Here is an 11,497-nt window from a genome sequence, read left to right as displayed (position 1 = left end):
TTAAACTGGTCCTTTGTTTAGAACGTTTGGAGACCTCTGGTCTAGGGGATGTCTTTTCTTTTTTTGAGGTTTAGTACTGTAAACTTGAACTGAAGGAGAACAACGAGGGATGGGATAATCCAAAACGCTTGCAAATGCAAGCTGGGGACACTCCTTTCTAGAACGGCAGCACAGTTGCTATGGTCACAGCGGAAGACCACGAACAAAGAGGTTTTGGCACAGTTTTAAGTAGAACGGAGCAGCCTAAAACCCTTGCAGCTGAGAACCACAAATAATCTTGAACAAGTTCAGGGCCAACTGGCAAAGTCTCTATCTATAGTTGGGGACCATGGGGACTACAGCTAAGTAATCAAGATCTACTCACAGACCTGATAGAGGGATCTCCCTATGCTTCCTTTCTTTCAGCTCTCTTTTTCCTCTCCTACTTGGCTTCCTTCACTGTTCATATAAAAAGTTTGGTGGTTTTCTGATGTGCAGTGGGTACGCTCCTGGTATGCATCAGCTGTGGCTTCTAACTGGGGTGTCTTTTTGGTCCATCAGGTTAATGTTTGACTAGTTATGTTCCCCCTTTCCCTCTTTAGGATAGAATGGAATTAACGTTGACTATTTGCATATCACACGATCGGACTTTCCGACGGGAAATGTTGGGTGTGGGCTTGTTGGCTGAAAATCCGACCGTGTGTACGCTCCATCGTACATTTGTTGTCGGACTTTCCACCAACAAATGTTGGCTAGCAGGTTCTCAAATTGTCCATCGCACAAAAGTTCACGCATGCTCGGAATCAAGTAGGAGCTGGAAGCGCTCGGTCTTTTAAAACTAACGTTCGTAATGGAGATATCACATGACTATAGAACTTCCTTTTTTATGCGGCTCGCCGTACGTCTTGTAAGTCACTACGTTTGTAATTGTACATGGGGTTTCCCCTTATAGGCGGGACATTTAAAGGCATGGACTCGTAGAATAAACAATATTAAAAACCAGCCTTCAGGAAGTTCTTCTTTCTCCAACTTTCTTCTTTTTATTCACTTGTTTTGCTTGGCCAGTTTTGGCCATCCTCTATTGATCCATTGTTCTCGGCTGCTGCTTTTGGGCATGTGAGTATGGAACAAAATATATATATATGCTTCGGTTCTATGCCTTTATTTATTTGTTGCTATTGGGTGGTTGGAGGGACACTATTGAGATGTGACCTGTTTTTGAAGATTTGTCTTTTCTATTCTAGATTTCTACATTTAAATTAAATGCATATCTGAATATCCCCGAAGAAGGAGATGTGTCTTCGTAACGTGTAGGAAACATTTATGCATTTTTTTCATGCCTATACTATGAAGTTCTTTATGACTCTTCTAGGAACACTTTGCATTTGAGAGCTGTTTTGTATAGAATTTTCTATATGTATGTAACAATTTTATATGTTTTTGTATAGTCCTTTTTGTACAGTACTTAATAAAATTCATATTTTTAATATTGTTTATTCTACGAGTCCATGCCTTTAAAGTCCCGCCTATAAGGGGAAACCCCATGTAGATTTAAGTTTGGGATGTTGGCTGGCCCTTTCAGCAGATATTTTGATTAACCTCCATTCCCTTGATATTTACGTTTGTAATTGTTGGCCAACATTTGTGTGAATGTGTGTATGCAAGACAAGTTGGAGCCAACAACCTTTGAACAAAATTCCACGGTCCGATCGTGTGTACGGGGGCATAACTGTATTATTCATTACATTTCCCTGACTTATATTATAGCTTTGGAAATTGGATGTTGATGGGCATTTTTTTGTAGTTACTACCGTATATACTCGAGTATAAGTCGAGTTTTTCAGCACATTTTTTTGTGCTGAAAGTGCCCCCCTCGACTTATTCTCGAGTCAAGCACTTTTCTGCAGCAAAAAATTTCATTTTCTGAACCGACTTTGGGGCCCTGTATCTCGGGGCCACTTGGTGCTAGGAACCCCAAATTTGGTGTGCAAACCCAGTGGAACTAGTACCACAACATATCCAAAGCTGGAGTTCCTAGCACTAAGTGGCCCTGAGATAGGGGGCCCCAAAACCGGTTCGGAAAATGTCATTCTCTGCTGCAGAAAAGTGCTTGACATTTTCTGAACCGATTTTAGGGGCCCCGTATCTCGGGGCCACTTGGTGCTAGAAACCCCAGCTTTGGATATTTTATGGTGCTACTGGGTTTGCACACCAAATTTGGGGTTCCTAGCACTAAGTGACCCCGAGATACGGGGCCCCAAAGTCAGTCAACTGTGTCCATCTGCAGCAATGTCATTTCGGGACCCTTTGGGTCCAGAGACCCCAAATTTTGGCTGCAGCTAGGGGGCATCTAGGAACCCTTAACTACCGAGTTTGAAGTTCGGGGGACCTATGGCTGCAAATGAACACTTTTGGACAATGGACAAACGACTTATACTCGAGTATATACGGTAAGTCCTTTTTCTTTGTTTTGTGTCTTTTCATCTGTATAATCTGGAAACTGCCTTCTTTTCCTTTCCTAAATAAAAAATTGAAAAAAAATAAAATAGAATAAAATAAAATACGACTAAAAAAATACCAGATGACTAAAATACGACTAAAACTAAAATGGCATTTTAGTCAAAAGACTATGATTAATGCTAAATCCAAATTTGACGTCAAAATAAACACCGCAGGGAACCAGAGAACTTTGTTGGCACCTTCCTCATAGCTCAGTCTCGTGGAAGAGACGCAATCATGTCAGCGGACAATGAAAATATTTTTAGAAATCTGAAAGTAATCTTAACAGGCTTTAAAAAAAATTACATTTTTTTTTGCCGTGAGCCAAAAGCTTCCTGGAAGCAACAGAACATTCTGCTTATATTATTTATATTTTTCTGCATTTCAAGGAAGACTTTATGACGTAAAAAAAATGTAATTCTTGCCACTATACTTCCTGAGAAGAAATGAAGTTATTTTGGTCAACTGACGCAGTTCCTTCACACGTGACTCAGATGTGGATACAATTTGAGTAATTTACTTCCTGGAAGTAAAAGGGAATTTGTCAGCCAGTGGACTGGATGTGTCTTAAAGGGCCTTAGTCTCTAAACCTACACCCATCATCCCCATTTACGCAAAGACAATGTACAGGTATCTTTATATGCCACTAAGTGGGCCGTTTCTGCAGTGCTGCCCCAACCCCATCCAAGCTTTTCAATACGTATTTTGTATTTCTATACTGTTATTGTGTTAATATAAACTTTATGTTATACTATTGGGGCATGGAAGGAATTTATCGGGTCATGGTCTCAAAAAGCCTGAGAACCACTGCTGAGCATTTTATTTAATTTTTTTGTAAATTCCCGAGTTGGATTTTAATGCAATCATTTATTACTATTAATAAAAAAAAAGCTTTCATCTCCTGTCTGGAACAAGAATAATTACAACATTTGAGAATTTTTCTTTTTATGCTTCAGTTCCTCATTATCTAAGATGTCCAGCAGGGGATCAAAGTGACCATTAAATTATTTTCTATTTAAGTTCTTCTTCAATCAGAACTGTTTGCAAATTTTCTTTCCTTGAACAGACTGGAAATGCCCCAGAGAGATAAAAGGAGTCTTTCTTTATATTAGCTTCACGTAATCCCAGGACACAGAATAAATGAGGAAATGGCAGCCCTGTGTGAACCAGTCTCTTTTTTTTTGGGGGGGGGGGTTTCAATAAAATACTGGAAGTTTCCAGATGGAGGAGAGAGCAGAGTGTGCTAATGCTCATTCACCCTAGGTTCACATCGTTGCGGTTGATGCAGGTTTTCAGGCGGGTTTTGCGGTTTGCGTTGCGTTTATTAACCCGCGTTTTTGCATGCAGTTTGTGTTTTTTTTTTTTTTTTAACAAACTGTGAATAGCTGGTTGTTAACCTCTTGCTTACCGACCACTTAAACCCCCCTCCTGCCCCAGGCCAATTTTTAGCTTTCAGCGCTGTCACACTGTGAATGACAATTGCGCGGTCATGCTACACTGTACTCAAATGAAATTTTTATCATTTTTTTTCACACAAATAGAGCTTTCTTTTGGTGGTATTTAATCACAGCTGGGGTTTTTATTTTTTGCTAAACAAACAAGCAAAGAAATTTTTGAAAAAAAAAAGCTTGTTTCATAGTTTGTTATAAAATTTTGCAAACGGGTAATTTTTCTCCTTCATTGATATTTGCTGATGGGCACTGATGGGCTGCACTGATAGGCACAGATAAGGCAACACTGATAGGCACAGATAAGGTGACACTGATGGGCCCTGATGGGTGGCACTGATGGGTGGTACTGATAGATGTCACTGATGGGCACTGATAGTTGGCACTGATGGGAACTGGTAGGTGGTATTGATAGGCAGCAGTGGTGATGAGGCACTTTGGTGGTGACTTTTATAGGTGGCACTGTGGGCACTGATGGGTGGTACTGTGGGCACTGGTAGGTGGTGCTGGTAGGTGGCAAAAATAGCCGATTACCGGCTCTGTTTACATCACATGATCAGCTGTCATTGTCTGACAGCTGATCACGTGGTAAGGTGTTGGGATTGACTCCTTACTCCGATCTGTGATCAGCCGAGTCTCATAGACTCGCCGATCACAGAGCGCGCTGCACGCGCCCTGCAGGGGGCGCGCAGGGGCAAACTAAGCCCACGCTGCAGCAGCCGTCTTTCGGCTATAGCGCGGATAGGAGGTGGTTAAAGAGCGGGCCAGGAAGCCGGCTGGTGTGTCCTTAACAACCGATAAGTCATCATATTTCAGCGGGGTTTCCCACTGACAGCTAAATGTAAAAAAAAAAGAATTGGCGGCCAAAAACCCCCCCAGAAAAAACGGAGCTGGGTACCACCCATTCCATACCAGGCCCTTTGGGTCTGCTATGGATTACGAGGGGAACCCCACACCAAAATAAAAAAAGTGGCGTGGGGTCCCCCCCAAAATCCATACCAGACCCTTATCTGAAAACGCAGCCCAGCAGGTTGGGAAAGGGAGGGGATGAACAAGCGGCCCCCTCTCTTGAACCATACCAGGCCACATGCCCTCAAAATGAAGGGCTCTCCTGACCCCCCCCAAGCACCTTGCCCCCATGTTGATGGGGACAAGGGCCTCTTCCTCACAACCCTGGACGGTGGTTGTGGGGGTCTGCGGGTGGGGGGGCTTATCAGAATCTGGAAACCCCCTTTAACAAGGGGCCCCCAGATCCTATGTGAATGAGTATGGGGTACCAAAAAAGTGTAAAAAGTGAATAAAGACACAACACGAGTTTTTGACAAGTTCTTTATTAAAAAAAAGTCCCCAGGTGTAGATCCATCGTCAATCACGACGCCCGCTGCACCACTGAACCCTAAAAAAAGAACAAGAAAAAAAAAAAACTCAGCTTGCGCCAGCGGCTCCTGCCATCTGCCTGCTCTGCCACCTGACAGTTCTTAAAACGTGATGTCACTGGGTGGCCCCGCCCCTTAGCTATTTAAGAACTATCAGAGAGCAGAGCAGGCAGATGGCAGGAACCAAGCTTTTTTTTCGGGTCGGCGGTGGGCGCTGCGATTGATGTTGAGTTTACTTCAGAGGACATTGTTTTTTTGTTTTGTTTTTTAAAAGGACTTGTCAAAAAGTGCCTTCTATCATTTTTACACTACACCTTTTTTTTTTTTTTTACTATGTACACCAACTCATTTACATGGGGGGGGGGGGGGGGGGCGGATCTGGGGGCCCCGTTGTTAAAGCGGGCTTTCAGTTTCCGATAAGACCCCTGCCTGTGAATCCTTACAACCACCAGCCGGGGTTGTGGGGAAGAGGCCCTTGTCCCCATCGACATGGGGGGGGGGGTGCATGTGGCCTAGTATGGTTCAGGAGGGGGGAGGGCACTCGCTCTTCCCTCCCCATCCTGACCAGACGGTCTGCATGCTCGGATAAGGGTCTAGTATGGATTTGGGTGGGGGGGGGGCACATCATTTTTAGTTCAAGTTTTGGCGTGGGGGTCCCCTTAAAATCCATACCAGACCAGAAGTGCCTAGTATGGATTGGGGGGGGCATGCAGTTTTTTTTGCAGATTTTTTTTATTGCTAGTAATTCTTGCTTTTACATCCACCTGTCAGCGGGAAAGCCCACTGACAGCTGATGACTTATCCATAGAGGGACGGAGGGGATTTGTACTAGGGGGGAAAAATGTTTGGGTTTTTTTTTGGTGGGGGGGGGCAGAATGGTAGGGATGTTTGGGGGGCATTTGTGCTACGAGGGGACTTTTTTTGAGTGTGGGGAGGATTTGTGCTAGGATGGGGGATTGGGGAGGGGAATTTGTGCTGGTAGGGGGGATTTGGAGTGGCAAGAAGAGCATTTGTGCTCCTTGGGGAAATTTGAGGGGCAGAGGATTTGTACTAGGAGGGGGAAATTATTTTTTTAGGGGGGGGGCTTGTGATGGGGCCAGAGAGGATGTAAGCAGGGGGGGTGGGGGGGTGGGAGACAAAGATTTGTTCTGGGAGGGGGGATTTCATCAGGGGGGTGGATTTTTTCTGGGAGGAGAGGAAATGTATGATTAGGGGGTAAGCATGCAGATTAGTGCTCTTTTTTTTGGGGGGGGGGGATTTTTGCTTACACCTAATGCTCATACATCTTGGGGGGGGGAGGGGCGCAATGTGGCATGTTCACCCTGGGCTGTAGATGACCTTGTCCCGGTGAGGTGAGATTCCTGTCCGAATCACATGCGATTTCCCGCACCACTCCTGTGTGTATGTATAGAATGGGATTAAAGCGCCATCTAGTGGGCAGTTTAAAAAATGTGAGAACTCACAGTACATAGCTGGCCACATGCAAAATAATCTACATAGGTGTTCCAGTCTGCCGATGATAGCAAATCAGGGCCACTGGAGGTACTCACTGGGCTGGAGGAGAAGTTTCGGGACCCCGTGGGTATAGGGTGGAAGTGATGTGAGATTTGCAATCATCAGAGGACTGGGACACATATACACTATATTACCAAAAGTATTGGGACGCCTGCCTTTACACACACATGAACTTTAATGGCATCCCAGTCTTAGTCCGTAGGGTTCAATATTGAGTTGGTCCGCCCTTTGCAGCTATAACAGCTTCGACTCTTCTGGGAAGGCCGTCCACAAGGTTTAGGAGTGTGTCTATGGGAATGTTTGACCATTCTTCCAGAAGTGCATTTGTGAGGTCAGGCACTGATGTTGGATGAGAAGGCCTGGCTCGCAGTCTCCGCTCTAATTAATCCCAAAGGTGTTGAATTGGGTTGAGGTCAGGACTCTGTGCAGGCCAGTCAAGTTCCTCCACCCCAAACTCGCCCATCCACCCCTTTATGGACCTTGCTTTGTACACTGGTGCGCAGTCATGTTGGAACAGGAAGGGGCCGTCCCCAAACTGTTCCCACAAAGTTGGGGGCATGAAATTGTCCAGAATGTCTTGATATGGTGACGCCTTAAGAGTTCCCTTCACTGGAACTAAAAAAACTGAAAAACAGCCCCCCCCCCCCCAAATTAGAAAAGGTAACCGCTCCCACCATGCTGCCAGACTTTATGACTCCTCCCATGAGCAGTGTACAGGCACCTCCCACACTGTCACTTAAATTCAACAGGAAATCCTAAACACCTCCCACCATGTGGTCAAGACATTCTGACTCCTCCCTCTCAGGGTGAGCAGGCACCTCCCACACTGTCACTCAATTCAACAGGACATCCTAAACTCCTCCCACCATGCAGCAAAAACATTCTGACTCCTCCCACTCAGGGATGAGTGGACAGTTCCCACCTTGTCAATCAATTAACAGGACATCCTAAACTCCTCCCACCATGTGGTCAATGCATTCTGACTCCACCCACTATCAGGGATAACCAGGAGCCTCCCACACTGTTGGTCAATTCAATAGGAAATCCTAAACCCCTCCCACCATGTTGCTTGTATTCTGACTCCTCCCATTATCAGGGATAAGCAGGCACCTCCCACACTGTCGCTCAAATCAGCAGGACATCCTAAACTCCTCCCACCATGCTGCAAAAAACATTCTGACTCCTCCCACTCAGGGATAAACAGACACCGCTCATGCTGTCGCTCAATTCAGCAGGAAAGCCTAAACTCCTCCCACCATGTTGCTTGTATTCCGACTCCTCCCACTATCAGGGATAAGCAGGCACCTCCCACACTGTCGCTCAATTCAGCAGGAAATCCTAAACTCCTCCCACCATGTGGGCAAGACATTCTTACTCCTCCCACTATCAGGGATAACCAGGAGGAGCCTCCCACGTTGTCACTCAATTCACTAGGAAATCCTAAACCCCTCCCACCAGGTTGTCTGTACAGTATTCTGATTCCTCCCACTATCAGGGATAAGCAGGCTCCTCCCACACTGTCACTCAATTCAACAGGAAAGTCTAAGCCACGCCCACCACGCTGCCTGTATTCGGACTCCTCCCTCTCAAGGATATGCAGGCACCTCCCACACTGTCACTCAATTCAATAGGAAAGCCTAAACTCCTCCCCCCATTCTCCGCCCAATAGGAGGGCACTCAAAAAGACTCCTCCCTCGCTAGCAATCATCTCACCAGACCCACTAAGCTCCTCCCACCACCAGCCTTTTTTCCTAACTCCACCGACTTCTCAAAGTCCCGCCTTTTGAATTGAGCGGCAGCCACCTCCACCAATGAGCGCTGGTCTCCCCTCGCGCTTAGGGGGCTGACTTCCCCTCTGCGGTCCCCTCCCCTTTCACACCCAGACTGACAATCCGACGGGCCAATAGAAGGGAGCGGGCGGTCTCCATAGTGACGGGCGGGGAGGATATCCGTTGCTAGGGGCGGAAGCGGCTGGCGCTGTTGATGGTGGAGAGAAGCCGCTGACATGACGCGCTGCAGGAGCGGATAGATCGGCACAGGGCGGCGGTGTGACTGGGGAAGAGGACATGAGATAGCGGAGGTAAGGTTGGTGCCGATCAGAGCTCCGGGCGGGCCCCACAACCAGCCCAGACCAGCGCCTCTCCCCGGCCTGGCATCGCTGTCACAGGGCAGCCAATCACAGGCCGCGACACGCCCCGCCGCTCAGCGTCTCGGCCAATAGGAGCGGGCGGTGAGGTTGATTGACAGGAGCGGAGAGCTCAGTGTATCAAGTGGCAGGTTCACTGTCCGACCTTATATAGAGGAGCGGACCCCAGAGAGAACCGCAGTGTGTCACGTGATCTGCATCCCACCACGTGACACGTTTAAAGGGGGTGTGTGCCACCCGAAGGGTCCCCCCGTGTGTGTGTGCCACCCGAAGGGTCCCCCCGTGTGTGTGTGTGCCACCCGAAGGGTCCCCCCCTGTGTGTGTGCCACCCGAAGGGTCCCCCCCTGTGTGTGTGCCACCCGAAGGGTCCCCCCCTGTGTGTGTGCCACCCGAAGGGTCCCCCCCTGTGTGTGTGCCACCCGAAGGGTCCCCCCCTGTGTGTGTGCCACCCGAAGGGTCCCCCCCTGTGTGTGTGCCACCCGAAGGGTCCCCCCCTGTGTGTGTGCCACCCGAAGGGTCCCCCCCTGTGTGTGTGCCACCCGAAGGGTCCCCCCCCTGTGTGTGTGCCACCCGAAGGGTCCCCCCCTGTGTGTGTGCCACCCCGAAGGGTCCCCCCCTGTGTGTGTGTGCCACCCCGAAGGGTCCCCCCCCTGTGTGTGTGTGCCACCCGAAGGATCCCCCCCTGTGTGTGTGCCACCCGAAGGGTCCCCCCCTGTGTGTGTGCCACCCGAAGGGTCCCCCCCTGTGTGTGTGCCACCCGAAGGGTCCCCCCCTGTGTGTGTGCCACCCGAAGGGTCCCCCCCTGTGTGTGTGCCACCCGAAGGGTCCCCCCCTGTGTGTGTGCCACCCGAAGGGTCCCCCCCTGTGTGTGTGCCACCCGAAGGGTCCCCCCCTGTGTGTGTGCCACCCGAAGGGTCCCCCCCTGTGTGTGTGCCACCCGAAGGGTCCCCCCCTGTGTGTGTGCCACCCGAAGGGTCCCCCCCTGTGTGTGTGCCACCCGAAGGGTCCCCCCCTGTGTGTGTGCCACCCGAAGGGTCCCCCCCTGTGTGTGTGCCACCCGAAGGGTCCCCCCCTGTGTGTGTGCCACCCGAAGGGTCCCCCCCTGTGTGTGTGTGCCACCCCGAAGGGTCCCCCCCTGTGTGTGTGTGTGCCACCCCGAAGGGTCCCCCCCCTGTGTGTGTGTGTGCCACCCCGAAGGGTCCCCCCCTGTGTGTGTGTGTGCCACCCGAAGGGTCCCCCCCTGTGTGTGTGTGTGCCACCCGAAGGGTCCCCCCCTGTGTGTGTGTGTGCCACCCGAAGGGTCCCCCCCTGTGTGTGTGTGCCACCCCGAAGGGTCCCCCCCCGTGTGTGTGTGTGTGCCACCCCAAGGGTCCCCCCCCGTGTGTGTGTGTGTGCCACCCCGAAGGGTCCCCCCCTGTGTGTGTGTGCCACCCCGAAGGGTCCCCCCCTGTGTGTGTGTGCCACCCCGAAGGGTCCCCCCCTGTGTGTGTGTGCCACCCCGAAGGGTCCCCCCCTGTGTGTGTGTGCCACCCCGAAGGGTCCCCCCCTGTGTGTGTGTGCCACCCCGAAGGGTCCCCCCCTGTGTGTGTGTGCCACCCCGAAGGGTCCCCCCCTGTGTGTGTGTGCCACCCCGAAGGGTCCCCCCTCCCCGTGTGTGTGCCACCCGGAAGGGGCCCCCCTCCCCGTGTGTGTGCCAGCCGAAGGGCCCCCCCCCCCCCCCGTGTGTGTGTGTGCCAGCCGGAGGGCACCCCCCCCTGTGTGTGTGTTAATTACCACTTTATTCAGCCGCAGAACCTGTGTAATTAATGTGTTCAGTTTTAAATGTATGAGGTGATAACCCTACCAGAGGGGCCCCTGTCTGTTGGTGCCATCCAGCTGGAAGGACCCCCCTGGAGGTGTGTGGTGACGCGTAGCTAGAGGGACCCCCCTGGGTGTGTGTGGGGGGGGGGACGCAGGACCCCAACACTTTGCCCATAACGCCCCCCCTCACACTTATGCTCCTCCTTCACTGCCATCCCCCGCCCCTTCCTCCGACATGGGACAGCGCTTGGCATTTCCCTGCCATACCTGAGCATGATGTCATTGCAGGAGGTCACATGATCACCTTGGTTTCTGTAGAAGGGATGGGATGCAGAGTCATTATTTCTGCACCTTGTTCCTGCTGTACGAGTGATACAAGTGATCTCCATAAAAACGTTACATGTCCGGAATATTGTGCAGAGCCCTCAAAAACAAAAGATGCAATAATACAGTATAATGCTTTAGATCAGGGATATGCAATTAGCGGACCTCCAGATGTTGCAGAACTACAAGCCCCATGAGGCATAGCAAGGCTCTGACAGTCACAAGCATGACACCCAGAGGCAGAGGCATGATGGGACTTGTAGTTTTGTAACAGCTGGAGGTCCGCTAATTGCATATCCCTGCTTTAGAGTGTGTGTGTGTGTGTATATATTTTCTATTTTTATATTTTTTGTGCTCAAAGCTTCCCAAACTTCTGAGTAACCACACTGAAAAAGCAGTGCATTGTGGGT

Source organism: Aquarana catesbeiana, linkage group LG11, assembly GCF_042186555.1.
Source record: "Aquarana catesbeiana isolate 2022-GZ linkage group LG11, ASM4218655v1, whole genome shotgun sequence".
NCBI lineage: Eukaryota > Metazoa > Chordata > Amphibia > Anura > Ranidae > Aquarana > Aquarana catesbeiana.
Note: the sequence above shows the minus strand (reverse complement) of the source record.